The sequence below is a fragment of the Anolis sagrei genome, chromosome 4, assembly GCF_037176765.1.
Source record: "Anolis sagrei isolate rAnoSag1 chromosome 4, rAnoSag1.mat, whole genome shotgun sequence".
Classification (NCBI taxonomy): domain Eukaryota; kingdom Metazoa; phylum Chordata; class Lepidosauria; order Squamata; family Dactyloidae; genus Anolis; species Anolis sagrei.
Window position 1 is genome coordinate 41,859,551 of NC_090024.1, and position 22,296 is coordinate 41,881,846.

The window sequence follows — 22,296 nt, forward strand, 5'->3', positions numbered from 1 at the left end:
AAGACTGTTATAATTACTGGGATTTCTACCGAGCTGTCAGGGTTATAATATCAGGCTTTGAAATGTTTATGCCAAGAAGTGTCAGGACTAAGAATATCATTCTAGGACTCTTTTCAGGTGCTGGATATACCCTTCGCAAAACTTGATTAACTTTTTTTTTCAAACGGCATTTTTTAACATTTTCTTGAAGTAAACTAGGAAAGCAAATCTTCACTTGAAAGGTTCACAGTTGCTGAGCAAAACTTTTTGAGTTCCTTGCCAAATGGGCTTGGGTCCCTCAGGATTTCAGTATGAAAGCTTCATTTGACTCAAATCCCATGAGCGTGGTAGCAGAGGAGAAGAGCTAAAATAAGCTCTTCAGAAGATTTCTTCCTTTTTTGATGTTCCCAGTCATTGATTGTTTTATCAATCAAAATTTTTAATTTTAAAAAAATCAGCTCGAGGATCATATTTTTGAAACCTAGCTAAATAAATCTTCATGAGTCTTGGAATACACATATCTATGTTTATGTATACCAGGCAGTTGTTGTTCTAAATTTAACTATTTTGCATATTCTCCATTTAACAGGTGAAAACTGGGACAGATGCAGCCAAGCAGCGTCAGACTTTGGTCAAGATGGCAAAATTTCTTAATGAAGAAAAATACACAAGATAAGAGACACTGTGGGCATTTTCTTTTGCCTGAATTTTATTTGATCAATTCTCTCCTTCCTTCCTCTCCCCATTGCCCAGCCACCATTACATCGAGTCAAGGCAATGCAACATACTTTTGTATTCTGTTTATAGAAAATGAAGTAAGATAGGGACAAAGGGGGAAGAAACTGGGGTGTTTTAAAAGCAGCTGAAAATGGAGGGAAATAAAGGATTAATCTGGAATGTTCTTGTGAAATCAGGGTAGTTGAAGTATATGTTTCTGCAACTTAGAATTCGATTCATACTGTCTTAATATTATTACAGAACTATAATCAAAATTATACATAGTTATACTTGGTTAATAACAATATTTCTAATTAGTAATTTATCAGGGCATAACTACATTGGTCACTATAACATGGTGTGGGCAAGAATCGGCCTCCTGGCATCCACATGATTCATGGGCCTTTCTCTCCACACTCCCTCCATCAATGTGGGACAAGACTGCTTAATGCAGTTTTGCCCTATGTTACCCAAAGTCAGGATGCCCTGGGGCTTCCCAAAAGCTCTAGAGCAGTGGTTCTCAACCTGTGGGTCCCCAGATGTTTTGGCCTTCAACTCCCAGAAATCCTAACAACTGGTAATTGGCTGGGATTTCTGGGAGTTGTAGAACCACTGCTCTAGCACTTTGGAGATGTGTAAACAGTTGGTCCGGCTGTGCAGCCAGGAAGATGGCACCCAACTTGGTGGTCCTGTCAACATTTTTGCAGTGGCCATGGAGCTCCAAAGACCTCCTAGACACCATAACTTCCATTTGGAAGTGCAACTCAGAAAGGCGGGGAGGTGATCCCCCTCCTTTCCCCCTTTGACCCCACTGGACAACTAGGACTCTGGCTCACCACTGCAACAGAATGGAGGCAAGCATTAAAGCCATATCTAGGGCTGGTGCAAAATACTACACTCCACACAGTATTTTAACTGCCATGGCTCAATGCCATGGAATCCTGGGAGTTGTAGTTTGATGAAGTCCCGGCACCCAGAGAAGGCCAAAGACCTTGTAAAGCTGTAACTCTCACAATTCCACAGCATTCACCTGTGGCATTTAAAGTGGTGCCAAGCTGCATTAATTCTACCGTGTAGATACACCCAATGTCTGAAAAACAGTGATGGTTAATGTATAATATATAACCGTGGCATCACTATAGGTCTAAAATAGATCTCAGGTTTTGGCACTGGGTTGTTCTTAAGCTAGCAACTTTAGTTAAAAGAAATATCCTCCATTACAGAGAAAGAACAGCCATATGGTCCTGCCACTTACTGTTCCAGCCTCTTAGAGGAAAGAACTGCTGTGCAAGTCATTGTATTGCAATTTAAAAGATTCTGAGCTCATTCCCAGCTGATAAGCATGCTATCAAAAAGCATTCCTGTGTTATCGGCAAGACTCCTTGGTGTGCTAATTGTCCTGTTTTCTATTAGATGCAATCAATCTGATGAGGGTATAAAAAGAGAAAACAAGCTAATAAAAATCAAGGTTATTTCTCTGAACCCATCCTCCTGAAATATCAATTCCAACAGCTATGGAGAATTCTCAAGTTTCTGTCTTGTGACTTGTGCCTGGAACAGTTATCAAGCCAACTCCCACTTCATTAAATGCTCACTCAACAGACATTTGCTCCACGTATTTTTTTTCCTGAACTGCCACATCCTCATTCACAAGGTTAAGTGCCTATCACTAATAGTTCTTGTTATGTTTAAAACGATGTGACGCACTGAAAAGCAGGGAAGTGCAACTATGTGGAGGTGCCCATTGTTTAGTAAAGTAGTTTTCCTGGTTATGGCCTACTATGCCAGTCTTCTCAACTTGACATTTTTCAGTTGTGTCAGAGAAAAAGTCAAATTTTGGATTATAACTCCCAGAATCCCCCAGCCATGCTTCATAGAGGATCCTGAGACATATAGCCCACCACCACTCAAAAAAAAAAACCTCTATGTTAAAAGCAGTTATGTAAAACTGGGCAAATATTTCCAGAATACATGCTTCCACATGGCACAGGAAACTGTCATCGGTTAACAGATGTGCCTGTATTACAAAGATATGCTGAATGGCCAATCTTACCTTGGTAGTCCTGTTGCTATTGTCCAAACAGATCCAGGCCATTCTTGGACATGATTGCTGATTTTTCTACATGTATCCACAAGGCGACAGACACCCCCTCCCCCCCGCCCAAATCTCTGAGTTATGTTGGCACCCTTGCAAACGTCAGCAAGGGTGTCCAGCAAGGGGTCTTTAAAGCTCTGTGGCTACCATGTCAATAACAACAGGACTACAAGATTTTTTGCTCTCTTTTTAATTTTTTTAATTTTTTACTTTTACTTATACGTTTTTAAAAAATCTCTCTCCCACCCCCCATGACCTAAGATACTTTGGGTATGTGATATGTGGGGTGTTTTGTTTTGTTTTTTACTATTTAGGGATTTTAAAACAGAGATATATAAATTAAGTGTACTGTTTTGAAAAGGAAGAAACAAAGATATGACCCCCTTGCTGCGTCAGCTCCACTGGCTGCCTGTCTGCTACTGAGCACAATTCAAAGTGCTGGCTTTAGCCTACAAAGCCCTAAATGGTTCCATCCTAGCTTACCTGTTTGAATGTATCTCCTTCTATAAACCATCTCGGAGGTTAAGATCATCCAGGGAGGCCCTGCTCTTGATCCCACCTCCTTCACTGGTGCAAATGATGGGGATGAGAGACAGGTCCTTCTCAGTGGTGGCCCCTTGGCTATGGAACTCCCTCCCCAGTGAAATCAGGTTAGCCCCTCCCTTTCTGACCTTCAGAAAGAAATTGAAGACATGGCTCTGGGACCAAGCCTTTGGGTAGAATCATAGTGCAATAAGAGAAGATGTAAAATGTATAATTATGACTGGAACAGCCTTCACTATGATTTCAGATTGTGTTGTTTTAATAATTGTTTTTAATGTTTATATATATATATATATATATATATATATTATTATTAAGTTTTTAATGTATGTGTTGATTTTATTATTGTTTGTTCGATAAGGCATTGAATTGTTGCCTATTGTAAGGCGGCTTTCAGTCCCCTTCGGGGCTAAGAAGGGCAAGGAACAAATATGGTAAATAAATAAATAAAGAGTTAAATATATTAAAATTTTGCCTTATTCAATACTAATTTACTAACAGATTAAATTAATGTATTTTCGAAGGCTTTCATGGCCAGGATCACTGGGTTGTTGTAGGTTTTTTGGGCTGTATGGCCATGTTCTAGAAGCATTCTCTCCTGATGTTTTGTCTGCATCTATGGCAGGCACCCTTATCATTTTTCCTTTTCTTTAACCCCTTCCCTCTTTTTTTGTGACATATTTAATATTTGTCACAGTTTAATCTACTAATAATAATTCCACCTCCCCCTTTCCTTTTTATTTCTCTTTCCTGTTTTCCTTTTGCTCCTTTTTGTTGGATAATTTGATTTTTTTTTATTTTAAAAAAGGAAAGTGAGACTTTGGCAGATGTGGGACAAAACATTATTAATGAGCCTTTTCCCATTATGGGGGCATGAAGGGCCTATATGTCCCGTGGACACTACAAGGATGATTCTCGCCCACCCCACTTTAGAGTACCCATGTAGATGTACTAAGATAATTTTAATATGTATTTTATAGAAATACATTTCAATGTGTATATTTGTTGTATTTTTGCAGTGTTTGTGTGTTTTAACCTCCTCGAGCCAAAAGGAGAGGTGGGTAAGAAATAAAATAATAATAATAATAATTATTATTATTATTATTATTATTATTATTATTATTAGATACACAACAAGATTAGTACACAGCAAACAAGATCACTATGTGGGCTTTTGTATTTGATCACACATCAGATGCTTCCCAAGTGTCTAGGACTATGTGATGTATCAGCGAATCATGCGTGCAGATCCAAGTAGAGTGGCCTTTTGCAGCTGAGAGATGGTAATTTTGTCAGCACTAATTGTTTTTAAGTGCAGGCCAAGGTCTTTAGGCACTGCACTCAGTGTGCTGATCACCACTGGGACCACCTTTACTGGCTTGTGCCAGAGTCTTTGCAGTTTGATCTTTAAATCCCCTTATTGTGTAAGCTTTTCCAGTTGCTTCTCATCAATTCTGCTGTTGCAGAATTATTATTATTAATAATAATATTATTATTTTCTTAATAAGGGCATCTGCAGGAGAATCACTGTTCTAGGGCTGATTACAAAGCCATTCCCATAGCTATCATTTTGCCATTTGGTGCTCATAAACATCCTAAAAACTGCCTAAAAGTCCTTGGCACCTATATTTGGACATAAGTTCAGCTCATATCAGACTTCAGCCACTGTATGAATTAATGGACAGACTAATGATATGGGGATGATGAGGAAGACAAAGCCATATATATTTCACTTGCTGAAAAGCAGCTCACATAGATTATCACGTTCTTACAAGACTTCTACAACATGTCAGTACTATATTTCCAAAATTCCAGACAAGGGAGATGAGTTTGAGAAAGAGTAGTTTGCCCGAGGCTGCCTAATAACCTTGAGGCAAAATTTGCAGTGGGGATATCTGGATTCACAGCTCCATCTTTTAGGCACTTTACTTTGTCAATTCTTAGTTGTCCTTAACATGTAATAATGAGGTGTTTTTAACCCCTAATAATGACATATCCTTACAGGAGTCCTCCGTTCTCTCACTGCAGTTATGGAAGCTAAACATCCAGGTTAACAACAGGAATGAACACACCTAAATATACATGCACACAACATGTCAGTGCATATACCTTCAAATGTCTCAACATTCAGCTGAATCCAGAGAGTGTCGTCATATAATTTTCAGGGCAGTTTGGAAGTTTGGAGCATTACCTTACATACAATTCCCAATATTTCCATTGTCCCACTTGACTAAAATTAGCTTCACCCAGCATGTAGCATGATACACAAATGGGCAGTACACTAACACCTCTTACTTCTCTCCTTGGGCTACTTTTTCACTCCTGCTTTTTGTTTTCAAATGGTTTCTGGATACACATATTTAGTTGTGCAGAAAACAATCTGGAAATCTACCTTCCACACAGTCATATAACCCAGAATATCAAGACAGATATCTGTTTTGAACTGGATTATCTGAGTCTACACTGCCATATAATCCAGTTCAATGTATATTTTATACAGCTGTATGGAACGGGTAAGAAAACTTGCACCCATTGTAATTTAGGCTACTAATCCTATCAGTCCCAGTCAGCATGGCTAATATCAAAAGCTTAAAAGGGTTGTGGTACAAAAACTACTTTCTTCCAAGTTCTAGTTGAGACAAAGTAGAAGTCAAAAGAGTCTAAGATTATCAGATCAGGACCATTTCAATCCCCAAGAATTTAGGCCCCAAAGATGATGTTACAAGGTGCAGCTGATTGGGAGTCAGCTGCATAAAAATCACTACTGACCAAGAGGTCATGTGTTCAAAGCCAGCCTGAGTCAGAGTGAGCTTCCGGCTATTTGTCTAGCTTGCTGTCAACCATTGCAGCCCAAAAGATGGTTGCATCTGTCAAGTAGGAAATTTAGGTACTGCTTATGTGGGGAGGCTAATTTAACTAATTTATGACACCATAAAAACTCTCCAGCAGTGTGTAAAAAGAATGAGGAAGTATCTCACAAGTGTCACAAGTAGATGGTGAAGTGACAGCTCCCCCGGTAGCCAGAATTCAAAAAGCATATCCTCATGAAGTTGGAAAAGTTAAATAGCCTCTGTGTCTCTGTCTATATATGTTGTGTGTCTATGGCATTGAATGTTTGCCATGTCTGTGTGCATTGTGATCTGCCTGAATCCTCTGTGGGGTGGGAAGGGTGGAATATAAATACTGTAAATAAAATAAATGAATAAACCCCAAATGATGTCATTAAACAGGATACTTTAACAAACCATAGTATCACAGAATACAGGAAAAAACACCAAATATAACAAAAGGAGAAAAAGATATATGCATGCACTTTTTAAGGGTCTGCTTTCCCCAAGACATCCTTTATCCTCAGATGACAAAGAGAATTCAGACCCTGGGATCTGTAGTCTCTGATAGTTTTCATAGTATTATCATTAAATTGAAAGATAATGTAGAGGCACACCTGCCGATTCCTCCCATATGTGTCCTGCCAGGCTTGTTCCTATACTGCCTACACATCATAGGATTCTTTCAAATGGAAACTTCACGTGATCACTATAAATCCCCTTTTGATCACTTGAGCAACAATGTTCATAGCTAAACTTTTCGCAAATGAAGTGCTGTTGGAATCATGTGCCCCTACATGCATGCACTATGCTTATTCCCGAAAGTTTCTGTAAAATGTGGCATCATGAAATATTCTCTATCAGCCATGCACTAGGCATGTATTTCTTGATGCATTTTTACCAGTTTCTAATTTTGTTAAACAATCAGGACAACATGTAATTTCACGTTAATGATTTAGGCATCATTATTGGAAGCCTACAGTATCATGGAGCAGAGGGATTGCTCATAGCATAGTGATAGCAAGAAACCTCTTTCCTCTCAAATAAATGGTTATTACTGAAATGTATTGTCAAAAGCTTTCATGGCTGGAATCACTGGGTTGCTGTGGGTTTCCCAGGCTGTATGGCCATGTTCCAGAAGCAGTCTGTCCTCATGTTTCACCCAATCTATGGCAGGCATCTTCAGAGATGCAAGGCAGTGACATCTCCGGCCCACCCCCTGTTTGGGTATCAGCCAGCATGACAACAACTTAAATCAAGAAATAGTTTTCTTAGATCTACAGACACACATTGGAACACCTCAGAAAGCAAGAGTCCAAAAGTGGCAGGCTCAAACCCAGAACCTCAATCAATGGCTGAGGCCAAATGAGAGACTCCCTCCTGGGTACACAGAAAACTGGGCAACTTGAAAGGCACTGAACAGACTGTGCTCTGACACCACGAGATGCAGAGCCAACCTTAAGAAATGGGGCTACAAAGTGGAATCCACGACATGCAAGTGTGGAGAAGAGCAAACCACAGACCACTTACTGCAATGCAACTTGAGCCCTGCTGCATGCACAATGGAGGATCTTCTTATAGCAACACCAGAGGCACTCCAAGTGGCCAGCTATTGGCCAAAGGACATTTAATCAACTGCCAAGTTTGCAAATTTTGTGTTTTGTTTGGTTTGGTTCGCTCCTGACACAATAAATAAATAAATCTTCAGAGATTGAGGGGTCTGTTGGAAACTAAGTGAGGTTTGTATATCTGGAATGTCCAGGGTGGGGAAAAGAACTAGAGATATGTGTGAATGTTGCAATTTGCTACCTTGTTTAGCATTTAATGGCCTGGCTTGTTGCTGCCTGGAGGAATCCTTTGTTGGAGGTGTTAGCTGGTCCTGATTGATTCTTGTCTGGAATTCTCCAGAAAGCAAAACTCAACAGTGGAGAAAACTTAGAATGAGCATTTTTATAAAGGTGCCTCCTTATGAATCCACCACTCATGAATACATTAAATATAATGGCAGTATTTTTATGTGTGAACAGTCCCTCAAAAAAGAAGTGGAAGCATTTTGTGGGGTTTTCATTTGAACTATAGTTTCTGGAGCCTCATGTTGGTTTTTCAGTGCTTTCCCTTCTTGTTCAGAGCAACAGTCAATGGAACAGAGAGGGAACAACAAAATATAATTTAACCAGAAGTCATACCAAGAGAGTCATCATTGTCTCTTGGTAAATGTATATAATGAAACTGTCTCCCTCAAGGTAAATGAGGTGAAGGTTCATGTAAATTTTTTCTAATCATCTACATACAATGTCCATGATGAAATACAAGCCAGGGTTTGTGATGAAGGATTATTAACGAACTACTAATGGCCTGGCTATTCATCAACAAGGAGACCTTTTAGAAAAACCATACAAACCAACCACATCTTACATTTGAACTCTCTCCTCTTTTCTCCCCTCTCCATGAAGCTTTTTTTAAAATTGGAAAAGAATAAATAACTCTGTTTAAGCAATATTTAACCTACTACACTGTTCACATGCCATTTAACTGCACCACAGCAAATCTCCACATGATGTGCTAATCTATATCCTAGATATATACCACTAAGTGAAAATGTTTCAACCATCTGAATAAATGTAGTTGAAACTAAGGCAAGGGTTAAGATTTCCTATACATATTCACAGTCTATCATTAATTTCTTTTGTTATTTTGCTTTATTAAATTTACACCCTTACTTTCTGTAAAAATAAAAACTGCTAAACATAATCAATAATCAAATTCAAAATAAAAATAAAATAAATAGAACATAAAACTAAATTCAAAATAGAATTAAAATGGGGAAAAAATAAAGGAGATAACCCAATCCCATCAAAACCCCTTCAATAGTAAACCAGCAAAAATGTTGAAAATATGTCTAAGTGACAGAGGGATAGAACTGGGTTCACAAAATATTCATGAACCTGTAACTACTAGCTATAGAGTCACCTGGTTTAGTGATTTCAGCATCATACCACTTGGCAGGAGAAAACCTGAGGGCCACTAGTGCAGGCATGAGCAAACTTCACCCTCCCAGGTGTTTTGGACTCCAACTCCCACAATTCCTAACAGCTGGTAGTTGAAGTCAAAAACACCTGGAGGGCCGAAATGTGTCCATGCCTGCACTAGTGCCTACTGCTGCATTCAATAAATTTGATAATTTCTTGCCAATAAGTAGCTGGTACCCCTCCTGCCTCAACTTTTAAAAAGCTATCCAAGATATTATACATGTTTTAGGATAGGTTTCAGCACTCTGGATAGCTCCTTTAAAATTCTTACTAAAAACTGAAATATCCTCCATTGCATAAGACAGTGGTTCTCAACCTGGGGTTCCCAGATGTTTTTTGGCCTTCAACTCCCAGAAATCCTAACAGCTGGTCAACTGGCTGGGATTTCTGCGAGTTGTAGGCCAAAAACATCTGGGGACCCCAGGTTGAGAACCACTGGCATAAGATGTTGTTGTGTGCCTTCAAACAGTTTCTGGCATATGGTGGCCTGAAGGCTCTGCTGCAAAGAAAAAACGAATTTGAATGTTTCTGTAGCTGGTGACCATATAACTCCTGTCTTAATAATGTAGTTTATACAAATGATCGAGAAGTGCAGATTTTTTTGGCCTACTCAGTCAATCAATCCATTTATTGAGTTGTTGTAGGTTTTTTCGGGCTGTATGGCCATGGTCTAGAGTCTAGACCATGGCCATACAGCCCAAAAAAACCTACAACAACCCAGTGATTCCGGCCATGAAAGCCATCGACAATCCATTTATTAATGCTCCGACCAATGGTTATATCATTTACACCGACAGAAACAACATTTCACAAGTATCTATACAAAACACTACAAAACCCAACAACAGTATAAAATCCAACAACGGCCTACTCAGAAAACAAATTAACTAGAATTCAAACAAATTATTGCTTACAGAAGTCATGATTAACTCTTCCAGCAATATGAATCTGGGATTGATGAATACTGTTGAGATATTTTCTATGCAGTGTACTTTTCCTCCCAAGATCAATGTGACTAGATTACTTGCAACTTACTTATAAGGAATTTTCAGTGAGAACAATGGCATTTACTTCCGAAAAGGCATGTATGGGACTACACTGTGGTGCCACCATGGCACTACCTTTCCATGGTGGTGGTAGAATTGTTTGAGGAAAATAAGGTGATTACAACTGTTTTTCCAAAATGAATCAAAAGATAGTGCCAGAAGATGAAAGTCCCCGGGCTGAATGGCATTCAACAAAATACTGGAAGATAGCAGAGGACAATGAGTAGTGCTGTGGTTAAAATAAAAAAAGCATGTTCTATTGTTGGCATGCTCAGAAGTAAAAAGGAAAGTCGGAAGCCACACAGCACATATTATAGGAACATGGAATGCAAGAAGCAGGAATCATGAGGTGCTAGTAATAGTAAAAGAAGCAATTGAATATATTAACATTGCAATCCTTGAGGAAGACAGGAATGGAGCATGTTGAGTCAGATAATTACACAATATTCTGTTTAGGAAATGAAAAGGAATTGGTAGCATTAATAGTAAGGTTAGATGTAGCAAAAGACATTAAAGGATATAACACAAAGTCGGACTGAATCATATTCAGGAGAAAACCCCTCGATATAAACATAGTTCAAGTTTATGCTTCCAACTACAGAACCAGAAGAAGAAGAAATTGAAAGGTTCTATGCTGAGGTTAAAGACAAAATTGATCAAACACCAACACAGGATTTCATGTTAATCATATGTGATAGAAATTCAAAAGCAGGAGACAAAGCAGAATCAAAGATTTGATGAAACAACTGACCCAGGATCAACATGAAATCAGGAGGGCATCAGGTTGAATTTTGAGATGCCCACAGCTTGTTCATCACAAACACATTCTTAAAGCAATGAGACAGTACATCAGGCCATCACCTGATGACCAATATAGTAATCAAATGGAAACTACTTGACTGGAAATAGAACATGGAGAATCTCTATTCTCTCTGTAAAAACAAGACCACATTGCAGATTGTGGCACAGACCAGTAGCTCTTGGTATAAAAAATAGAGTAAAGCCGAAGAACACTAAGCCAACCATCATACCAAAATACAAATCTGAGAAACATACCCATAGAATTTAAGATAACGGATTTGTACTGTACCAGAATCCAGAATGCCCCCCAACTTTGGTTAGCATGAGGCAAGACTGCATTAATTAGGAGGGGCACTTTTTCATCCGTTTAGCTGACAATGGGGAAGGGTCCCTGACCAGCTTCAGCGTGACTGGGCAATAGAGACACCTTCCTGTCACCAAGGCAGCTTGGGGTGTCCCAGTCAGACTGCAATATTGGCATTGTTCAAAATACTACACTCCCTCATAAAGAAAACATGGTGTCATTTTTATGAGGCAGTGAAATATTTTGATGGCCACTGGCAAATGTACAGTTAAAGCACTTCCTTTTCTACTATACTAAGTCTTATAGGAGCAGTGGACTTATCTGGAGGGGAGCTGTAAAAATGGCAGAGAGTTGCATGTTTCCCATTCCTGCCACAAGTTGCGCCACTGTGTTGTTGTTGTTGTTGTTGTTGTTGTTGTTGCTGTCATTGTTATGTTTATTTATAGCTTGCTTTTTTCTCCACTTTTAATTACTTGTATAATTACCCATAAATATACACCAGGAACTTCTGAATTATATTACATTTCCATCCCCATTAGGGACATGTCTTTTGTAATGGTAATGGATCTTAATCAGTCATTCAAGACTAATGCAACTTAAAATATTTGAGTACAATACAAAGATAGTCCATAAAATATTATTGCTCTGAATACCAATCCCCATTAGCCCCAGTAAAACAGTGAGAACTGTAGTTAGTTAATAGGAGAAAGGGAGAAATGAGGCTAATGGGGGTGGGAAATCACGTCACCATCACACTAATCAAAATTTCTAGCACTTTGACTACATAATCCCTAATTCCATTATGCCACTATCACAATCTCATATATGCATTGCTAATAACTAAACAAACCCACATACATATATGTACATATCTTTCTTGTGATATTGTCTTCGTTACCTTTTCATCCAATTATTTCTTCACCACTTTGATTATACCACTCAGGATGCATCTATACTGACATATTAATGCAGTTTAATACCATTTTAATTTCCATGGCTCAATGTTATGGAATCCTGGCTTTGTAGTTTGGTGAGGCACTAACACTCTTGGACAGAGACGATTAAAGACATTGTAAAGGAAAAGTCCCATGATCCCATAGCATTGAGCCATGATGCTGAACTGTATCAGTGCTCCAGCATAAATGCACCATCAGACTGGTAGCCTACAGAAGGCCTATTTTTCTGCTATTTCTGAAACCAAGCAACTTGATTAGAAAGCAAGTACAAAATCTTGAAACATTTCAGTTAAATGTTAAGGAAGAGGAAAGCTTATGAACTGGCAGGCCTGGTGGACAAAGCATCTCTGGGAAAAGGAGAGATCCTGCTCTCTGGAGGTTTTTCAACAAGACGCAGGGCATGCATCATTCGTAAGAAGAGGTTTTGGTATACATGTTCCCTAGCGCCAATCACTAGAATAGGTGACTCTTGGGGTTCCTTCCAACCTTAGCCTCCTATGATTTCCCTATCATGTATGCCGGCTTCTTCCTTTTTAAAACTTTGATACATACCTTTGAAAATGTAGGAGCCTCTACCAAAGGGGCAACTCGAGATTCAGAAGAAGTTAGCAACTCTTACGTTCAAAGAAAATCCATCCGACGTTTCTAGTAAAACGTGAACTCTTTGTACATTAAAAATGAAAAGAAGCTCTTTGAAAATGTACTTGTAGTTTGTTGTGAGACTAACCCTTGGTGGCAATTCCTTTAACTATTTATAGAGAGGAAGGCATCACTAATAACTTATTTCTTTTTTTACATCCCTGTGGCTCAAAGAACCAGTTTGTGCTTGCTTTCTAATCAGGAAAAAAGTTAAGCCTATTGAGAAATTTGTCCTGTGTTTTAAATATTTAGCTACAAAACTTGCCTCCCAAAAGTTGAAAGAATTGCTCAGTTTAAATGCTACAAGGATGAGAGGCAAATTAAAATAAATTCTCCAATAAAAGATTCACACAAAATTTGTCTGATGATATGAGGTATAGCTACCTCTGCTTTACTTCAGTGCATAGAGATATTTTTCAAAAAATACAGTAGCAGATGCCACTTTGAAGTCCATGAAACTATTCTACAGAATCCTGGGCTTTGCAGTTTGGCATCTAAAATATTTCCCTAAAAAGTACTCTACTTCAGAGCATGAACCAAAATCCTCCTGTAGAGATTTATATGAGCCTTACCAGACTAGAAATCCCAGAATATCATAATGAATGTGGCACTATGTGCTTATCTACATAGTGCAGATATACTAACAGTGGTTACCAGTTGACTCTAGTCCATAATATTTTTGCTTCCAGATGCAACAGCAAATGATACCCCATTTTCTCAAATCAAGAAGCACAATATCCATTTTGCTAAATATGACAGAAAATTCCACAAATATCTCTGCCCCTCCCAAGCAGTGACTATACAAAACTAATAAATTAAATAATCATTTGTTGCCAGTCTCTTCCAAACTGTTGTCTTCCAAATGTGCTAAAGTGTAATTTCCACTGTTCTGAACTGTCAGAGCAGTTAGAAAAGCTAAGTGGTGTTATGGATCTTTAAAATACGTTCAGCTTTTCACATATTCCATTGTGGGACTGCTCACACCTGGAGCTTCAACTAAAAAATTAGTTTTTGAGCAAAAAAAACCCCTTCTACACAACATTTTTGCACAAAACAGATTTTATCGGGAAAAAAATCATGCAGATTTTGTGTAAAAAGGTACAGGTTTTCCCTTGATATTAAGTCCAGTCATATCTGACTTTGGGGTTGGTGCTCATCTCCATTTCTAAGCTGAAGAGCCGGCATTGTCCATAGACACCTCCAAGGTCATGTGGCTGTCATGACTGCATAGAGTGGCGTTGCCTTCTTGCCAGAGCAGTACCTATTGATCTACTCACATTTGCATGTTTTTGAACTGCTAGGTTGACAGAAGCTGGGGCTAACAATGGAAGCTTACCCCACTCCCCAGATTCCAATGTGTTGAAAAACAGAAAAAATGTACAAAAACTCTCAGAATCTTGACTAATAGTGAGAAAAATTCTGAAATTACTTGTTCTTGCATATGATAATGAAATAAATAATGTTTTCTATTGGAGTTCCAGTCCAGCATGTCTGACAGACACAAAGTTTGGAGAAGCTGAATTAAGCAAAGCTTCTACCAAGTGTTCCTCTTTTTTGTCCCATCACAGAGAAATGCAGGAAATGCAAAATAGAAAGCAGAAATGTATTAGCCATGTATTAGCTCCTCATTGTGTTACTGTTAATCCAATCTTCTGGATTTATTTTGGAAATACCACAAATATACAAAGGACTTAATTTTTTAAAATAATATCAAAGATAACTCAGTATAGAACACTTTCATAGTACATGCTTGATAGGATCTTGTGGGGGTTTTTTAACCTGTCTTTAATAATGTCCTGTTTCTCAGTGAGGACTATAGCATACTGCAGTAAAAGAAAATCATGGTTACATACTATTGAGTATAATAAAAGCAGAGGCTGAGTGTAATAATAGCAAAGACTGATTTAAACCTATCTCCCATACCGTTGCTTATCTATGCAAGGCAAATTAGCCTCTACATCATCTACTGTAAGAAAAGCTCTGTGGGAAAGATTTACTTTCTTGTACAGTTCTTTAGCATGTAAATTTCCAGAGCTCTTATACACCTAATCTAACAGCAATTAGTAGGGCAATAAAATGACATAAAGTGAGGGAAGGGCATTAAAATAATCATATCACAACCTGTTTGTTTAGCTGTGCTTCTTAATGGCAGACCTTCGTACCAGGCAATGTTTGCAGCTAAGGAACACCATACCAACAGCTTTCCCACACCCAACTAAGCTCTAAAATTCTACATGGCTGTTTCTTATAATGCAAATATCATCTTGCCATGAACTGATGTGGGATCCTGCAGAACATTATCACTATGGGTGGAAGAGTGCCATAATGTTGTGGTCAGTGGGCCATAGTGCAGTGGTCAGCCTGGCACACCAGTCTTGTGGCATACGGAGTAGGTGCTAATGTTCAAGGAGCACAAAGAGATGCTGAAAAGCACATATTATCAATCAACATAAAAAGGAGACTGCTCTCCAGGAGCTTATAGATGTTGTTCTTTTAAAAAGTCCAAGGCATTTTGGCAAGAACATACTGATTCATTTTTTTTTCAGGAGCTACATTTTAAAAAAGCACATATTCATATATAACTTAAATGTTTCAGGAAAAAAGAGAACACATACATAAAATATAGGGGACTTGGGGCGGTCCACAGTGTTACTCCCAGATGGTGAAGCTGGGGGACACCTGCTCAGACCCCTGGCCTTTGACCTGTAGGGTCCTGCAAGGTTCCATTCTGTCCCCCATGCTTTTCAACATCTACATGAAACCGCTGGGAGAGGTCACCCGGAGTTTTGGAGTTGGATGCCATCTCTACACAGATGACGCCCAACTCTACTACTCTTTTCCACCTAACTCCAAGGAAGCCCCTCGGGTGCTGGACGAGTGCCTGGCTGCTGTGGCTGTGTGGATGAGGATGAATAAGCTGAGGATCAATCCCGACAAGACAGAGGTCCTCCTAGTCAATCGTAAGCTGGATCGGGGTATAGGGTGGAAACCTGTGCTGGATGGGGTTGCACTCCCCCTGAAGTCACAGGTCCGCAGCTGGGTGTCCTCTTGGACTCATCACTTACGCTTGAAGCTCAGGCCTTGGCAGTGGCCGGGAAGGCCTTCACACAATTAAGACTCATGCACCAGCTGTGACCGTACCTCATGAAGTCAGATCTGGCCAGCGTGGTCCATGCCTTAGTCACCTCCAAATTGGATTACTATAATGCACTCTACGTGGAGCTGCCCTTGAAAATGGCCCGGAAATTTCAATTGGTATAACGGGCGGCAGCCAGGTTACTAACTGTTGCGACTTACAGGAAGCGGTCAACCCCACTGTTTAAGGAGCTACATTGGCTGCCATTCATTTTCCGGTCCCAATTCAAGGTGCAGGTTCTTACCTGCAAAGCCCTGAGTGGTTTGGGACCTGCCTACCTGCGTGACCGCATTTCTCTGTACAAACCCACACGATCTCTTCAATCATCTGGAGAGGCCCTGCTCGTGCTCCCGCCTCCCTTGCAGGCACAATTAGTGGAGACCAGGGAGGGAGCCTTCTCGGTGATGGCCCCCCGACTCTGGAACTCACTTCCCAAGGACATCAGGCATGCTCCAACATTGGCAGTCTTTAGGAGGAGCGTGAAAACGTGGCTGTTCCAGTGTGCCTTCCCGGAATAAGGAAAATAATTCCCTGCAATATGTCCTCAGAATGCACTTCAACTATTGGACTGGGTTGGACTGCGCTCCTCTCACTTCTTTTAACCCTCCTACCAGATATATCCTACCTTGTTCATGTCCAGCATTTATTTTTTAAATTTTTAAACTATTACATTTGGTCCGGCCATGAGTTTTTTAATCCTTGTTTGTTATTGTTTATTGCTTATTTTTTATATGTGATTTATTTTAATTTAATGCATTGTATTGTTTTGTGTATTGCTTTCTTGTTTTATTGATGTGTTGTTGGGCTTGGCCTCATGTTCTGAGTCCCTTGGGGAGATGGTGGTGGGGTATAAATAAAGGTATTGTTATTGTTATTATTGTTATTGTTATTATTATTATTGTTATTATTATTATTATTATTATTGTCTGTCATGGCAGCAGAGATGATAGGAACAATAAGGGTGACAGCCTAGCCATACCAAGATGGCTTCAGCTTGGTTAAGCCCATGCCTGGCCTGACCTGCCATTGCTGCAAGTTGGAATCAGAGCATCTGGACACCTCTGTTTAAGATTGCCCTGGATTTTTCTTAGCAGGTATAGATGAACTCTTCGTTGCCTCATCTCACATATGTATATTGTTACATGTGAATGATCCTCTGGTTTTGGTTTTTGTAGGAACCTATCCCTATTATTTCCAAATTCTTTCTGACCCAAAGTACCATATTTGGTAGCAATGAGCTTGTTAAAGAAGCAATGCCCAGAAACATATCTATATTGATAACGGGGGTTTACTTGTTGAGTGACTGTGTAGACTTAAACAAATTATAATCAGTTAACTAGATAATAAATACACTTATAGGTAACACTAATTCTAATGCAGAAAAGTGGTTTGGCTTCAGGTAGTGAATATGTGCACCAGAGCACAACACATATTAAAAGGAAAGCATCCCTGTTCTCACAAGAGATATGCCTCTTCTTTGACGATGATTTCCCAATGCAGATTTTAAAAATCACTTATTTTGCTTTCCATGAAACAACATTCTGCTGCCAGATTGACTGGAATGTTACTCCATGGAATCAAATAGAGTTTTTACTCTCAATCTAACTGATTAATGAATTAAGTCTTGCAGCTGATATGTATATAGCACACCACACACACAGCTGGTAATTTGCAAAGAAATTATCATGCCATCTGTCCCACAGTTAAATGCTGCCACCACCTGACACTCTGCTCTGCAAAGTACTTAGAAGACTGATAAATTTAATTTAGAGTTCACAGCCCATTAAAGAATTTATCATTGATTAAAACAGCTGCTTTTTAATGTACTCATTTATTCATTAATTTAATTAAAATAAATTTGCATTTTATGAAATCTCTCTACGGCTTCCCTTCTGAGATGTTGGAAGAATGCTGATACATGTTTATAGCTTAACAAACACACATTGCCATGTATGACAAAGGTTTCCCATGATTTCCTATTACAATAATACACCAAAATCAAAACATCCTCATTAAGAAAATAAATGTTCTCCCATGTCTAAATTTCATAGATTAGCATTGATGTCTAATGTTAATTCTAATAATCCTAATAATCTAGGATGATTATTATTGCTTTTATAGCTATACGTTTTATACTATTTAAATTGCATTTTATTTAAATTGTATTCCTTATTTATTACAGTACAGGGCATTGAATATTTGGCCTTTTTATGTCTGTGAGTCTGTGATATGGGGAGGAATATAAATAAAGTTTTGTTGTTGTTGAAATATTTAAATCACTAAACATTTAAAGTGAAATTCTCCACCACATAGTGGCAGGCTCCATGTATAGCAGTGGTTCTTAACCTGTGGGCTGCAAGGATAAAAATCTGGTCCTTTAAAAAGATATATTTTTATGTTATTTTTGCTCCTTTCGTGAGACCTGCCACTCCTTCCCTGTCACCTACCAGCCCCGCCCCATCAGCTCTAGATTATAAAATATGTTTTATAATCTGGGCGAGCAGTTGGCGATTACTGGATGGCATATGTTCTGTATCAGAAACTAGAGCTGATGTGGTCTATCCGATGTAATTTTCTGAATCAGCACCCCAAATAACCAACTATATCTAAAGTTGACAAAAATAGATTCGTAACCCATTTGATACTAATGTTGGAAAGTGGTCCCTGGTCAAGTGGTCTCTGGTCAAAAAAAAAGTTGAGAATCACTGATGTATAGCAATTGGAAAGCAATGAATAAACAAATAAAAACGACCTGAGATTTTTCTTTGTCATCTTAATTATTAGATGTACACTTACACTTTTCTGTCACTACTGAAAAGCAAGGGGAGAACTTGCACTATTGGCTGACCAAATCATAATCCTATAGTGGTAAGAGAGTAGCATAAAAGCATTTCAAAGCCCTGTAAAATTACTGACATTTACATTTAATCCTCCATCTTTTCATCTTCCTTCATTAGTAGGCATTAGGCATGTGCAATCAATAAAAAAGTTTCAAAAGTCATTACAAAATTAGGGGGTACTGGCATTTCATTTCTAAAGTATTTCTAAAGTACAGTTAGTAAAATTGTTGTTATGATGAGAGTAATGAAATTTTGTTACTCTTTTGTTATAGTAATCACACATAATTACTATAATTGGGAAAATTTCAGGGGCTCATTTCTCCCTCATTTTTACAGCTATTTGGGTGAAACTTGCAACAATGGTAGAATACATTTACCACTTTTAGCTGATCAAATTTCAGAATATTACACTTATCCATGGATTTCTGGGAATTTTTTAAACTTTTTATAAACAACGTTTTTTTTAAAAAAACTACAAGAGCTATCTTTTTGAAATTTCTGTACAATGACACGAAATAACAGGGGATCATTTCCCCCAACTTTCAAAAATATTCATATATTTACTGATTTTAGAGAATTTCTTAAAATTTTAATGAATACTTATTTTTTTAAAAGCCACAACAGTTATCTCATTGACTGTCTCTCATATAACCAATAGAAACCAATATTAACCAATTCTACAACTTCATAGAACTCTAGAGTTGGAGGTGACCCTCAAGGGCCATATAGGCCAACTCCATTCTTCCATGCAGAACAGTACCATCAAAACTCTCGTGACAGATAGCCATCCAGCCTCTAAAATAATTAATATGTTTCCCCTATTGAGTTGGAAGGGACCCCCCCCCCCCCAAGGCCATTCATTTAGGGATTTCTTCCCATCCCAGCACTGATTTAAATAAATGAAATTATTGTTGTTATTACTACTATTACTACTTACTAGAAGTATCGGTCAATCCTCCTATTTGCATTTTCAACCATTCATTGGAACTCTGGCTGGCTGCTGCTGTGGAGAGACAAGTCTCTCTCCAGTCCTGATTGGGGCTTTCTGATGCGAGCAGAATTCTGGGAAATGTAGTTTAGGGCAGGGCCTTTTGCATTCTCTGCCATAGTGCTCCTCACCTTCCTGAACTACACTTATCAGAGTTCTGTGCTTTCTTTCCCAGCAGACTCTGCTTTCTCCCTGCTTTTCCTCTCTGAATGGCGAAAGGCCATGAATTTAAATAAGAAAGCCAGCCTTTCTGGCTTTGCTTTGCTTCCTTGTGTTGAAAATAAAACTGACTTTGGGAGGCTTCCAAGATTTACAAAATTCAAACAAAAAGTATTGGGTAAGTTTCAATTGTTACATTTTTGGTGTGGGCCACGCCTACGTGTTGGATATCACCTCGTAAATATAAATTTAATGAACTTGATACGACTTACAAGGACTAATGAGAAAAATGCACACCTCTAGTAGCCATTGACTTCCATATTAGTGGAGTAGCTTCTCCTTTCTGATTTTAATTTGTATTGTAAATGAGCTGTCCAGGGTACTGAACATATTCAGGGACTAGGTCCGGTGCCTCAAATAGCTGCTTTAAAACACACATAGACACAAAGTGGATAAAGAACTTCATAGGCATGATAGCCAGTAGATACCGAGGCCTTCATCTAAGGCAGACAATATCATTTATTTAGAGATTTCGTCAGTATTTAAGGCTGGTTGCTACTAAAGACTTTTTAATAGGCTGGATGCTCTTTCTTTCAGCTAACAGGTTCAAATTGTGTTGTAACCCTTCTATATCCAAATTTTCTTAGATGTTAATGCTCTTAGCCAACTTTCCTTAATTTTTGGCAAGAAAGGAAGCTGTAATATACATATATACATACATAAAGACCAGAGGGATTTTAAGAGTGGAAATGTGTTACTACAAAAGTTTCTGTCTTCTGGTTTTACTGGAGATGTTCTATTCTTATCAGAGGGAAAGTTTGATCTCAGCATTTATGGTCATTATAGGCAATATAGTTATTTTTATAGCAGAAAAGGCAATAGATTTTATGTAAACACCGATAAGCTCACTGTTCTGAGAAGTCTCCACCCAGGTTTCTTGATACTGGAAAGCCCCACTGCCTGATAAGAAGGGAGATCAGTTGAACCTGAAGGAGAAAGAACAGAGGGTAGTGTCATGCAATCAAACAAATAATTCAAATTGGGAAACATTGTGGCAACACAAATATTTGGAGCATGCCTGTATCAAATGCAGAGTGTCAAGGAGCTCCCAAACAATGGAAGTTTTGCCCTAATCAAGCTGTGAGCTCTCCAGCCATGAACAATTTTATTTCAAAGGATTTAGAACTAACAAGCACCAAAAGGGGGGGGGGGTTGTTGTTGTTATTATTATTATTATTATTATTATTATTATTATTATTATTTGGACAGCTGGTCAATTTAAAGAAAACAACACTGCCACCATGACTGTACAAAGTAGAATCTATGATGGATTCTAGACTGCATTTAGTCAGATATGTATTCTCGTCCTTATCCTATGTCTTCCATGACTCCCAACATCTTGCCAAACCAAACACCAAAGGGCATTGAGGAGGATCACACCAGCAATCTGAACTCTTTTGTTGCTCCTGTTGTTGTTATTGTTGTTGATGATGATGATGCTGTTGCTTATGCCTTCAAATCATTTCCGATTTATGCTAACCCTAAGGCGAACTGAAATGACTACAGAATTAGCAGGAGTGCTTGTCATGCCAACAGAAAATGCAGGATGAATTGCCTGTTATACAATTATAGTCTGTCACAACTGCAACCACCTAAATGCTCATGAACTTTCTGTTTTTCTACAGATATATCCCAAAAACACCCTATATATGGGCATTACAAATTTTGAATGCACACATGCTTTCATCTGTTAGGGGCTATAAAACATATAGTGGAGAAACTGGACAGATAAAGCCTCAAATTCAAAAATAAGGATCACAGCATATGAGTTATGGAATTACAACAATGAATAGTCTCATGAATCCCTAAAAAGAGTAGATTTGGGAGGAGGTAAAAATCACGATAATGAAACTGTTACATCTTAGGTTGGAATCCCTGCTGAATCATAAAAATTGACAGCAGACTTTAAATGGTTAGGAAAAGTAAATCCCTGTCACTCAAACCTTGTCAACAGAATTATTCAAAAAGGAAATAGGGAAAATAAATAAAGCACCACATACATTGATGTGTACCATAAATCCATCTCAAACCTCAACTTGAAAAGATGAAATTGAGAAAACTAGACAGTATAATTGTCCTCTTCCACCACACCAAAAAAAAAGCCCAAACAGACAGAAAAAGGCTGCTCTATAACTATGTCTACACATTATTCTTTAACTTAAATGCACCTCCTTTA

General features: G+C 38.5%; 1 protein-coding gene across 2 annotated transcripts in view; it reads right to left on the reverse strand.

Moving 5' to 3' along the window:
* Positions 1-22,296, reverse strand: part of HNF4G (hepatocyte nuclear factor 4 gamma) — a 79,390-nt gene that overhangs the window by 32,737 nt on the left and 24,357 nt on the right. Inside the window, exon 2 of one of the 2 annotated variants that reach the window (XM_060775504.2) lies at positions 20,958-21,046. The gene's annotated coding sequence lies outside the window, so the exon portion shown is untranslated. The remainder of the gene's footprint in view (positions 1-20,957; positions 21,047-22,296) is intronic. The other variant, XM_060775503.2, reaches the window with a different exon arrangement.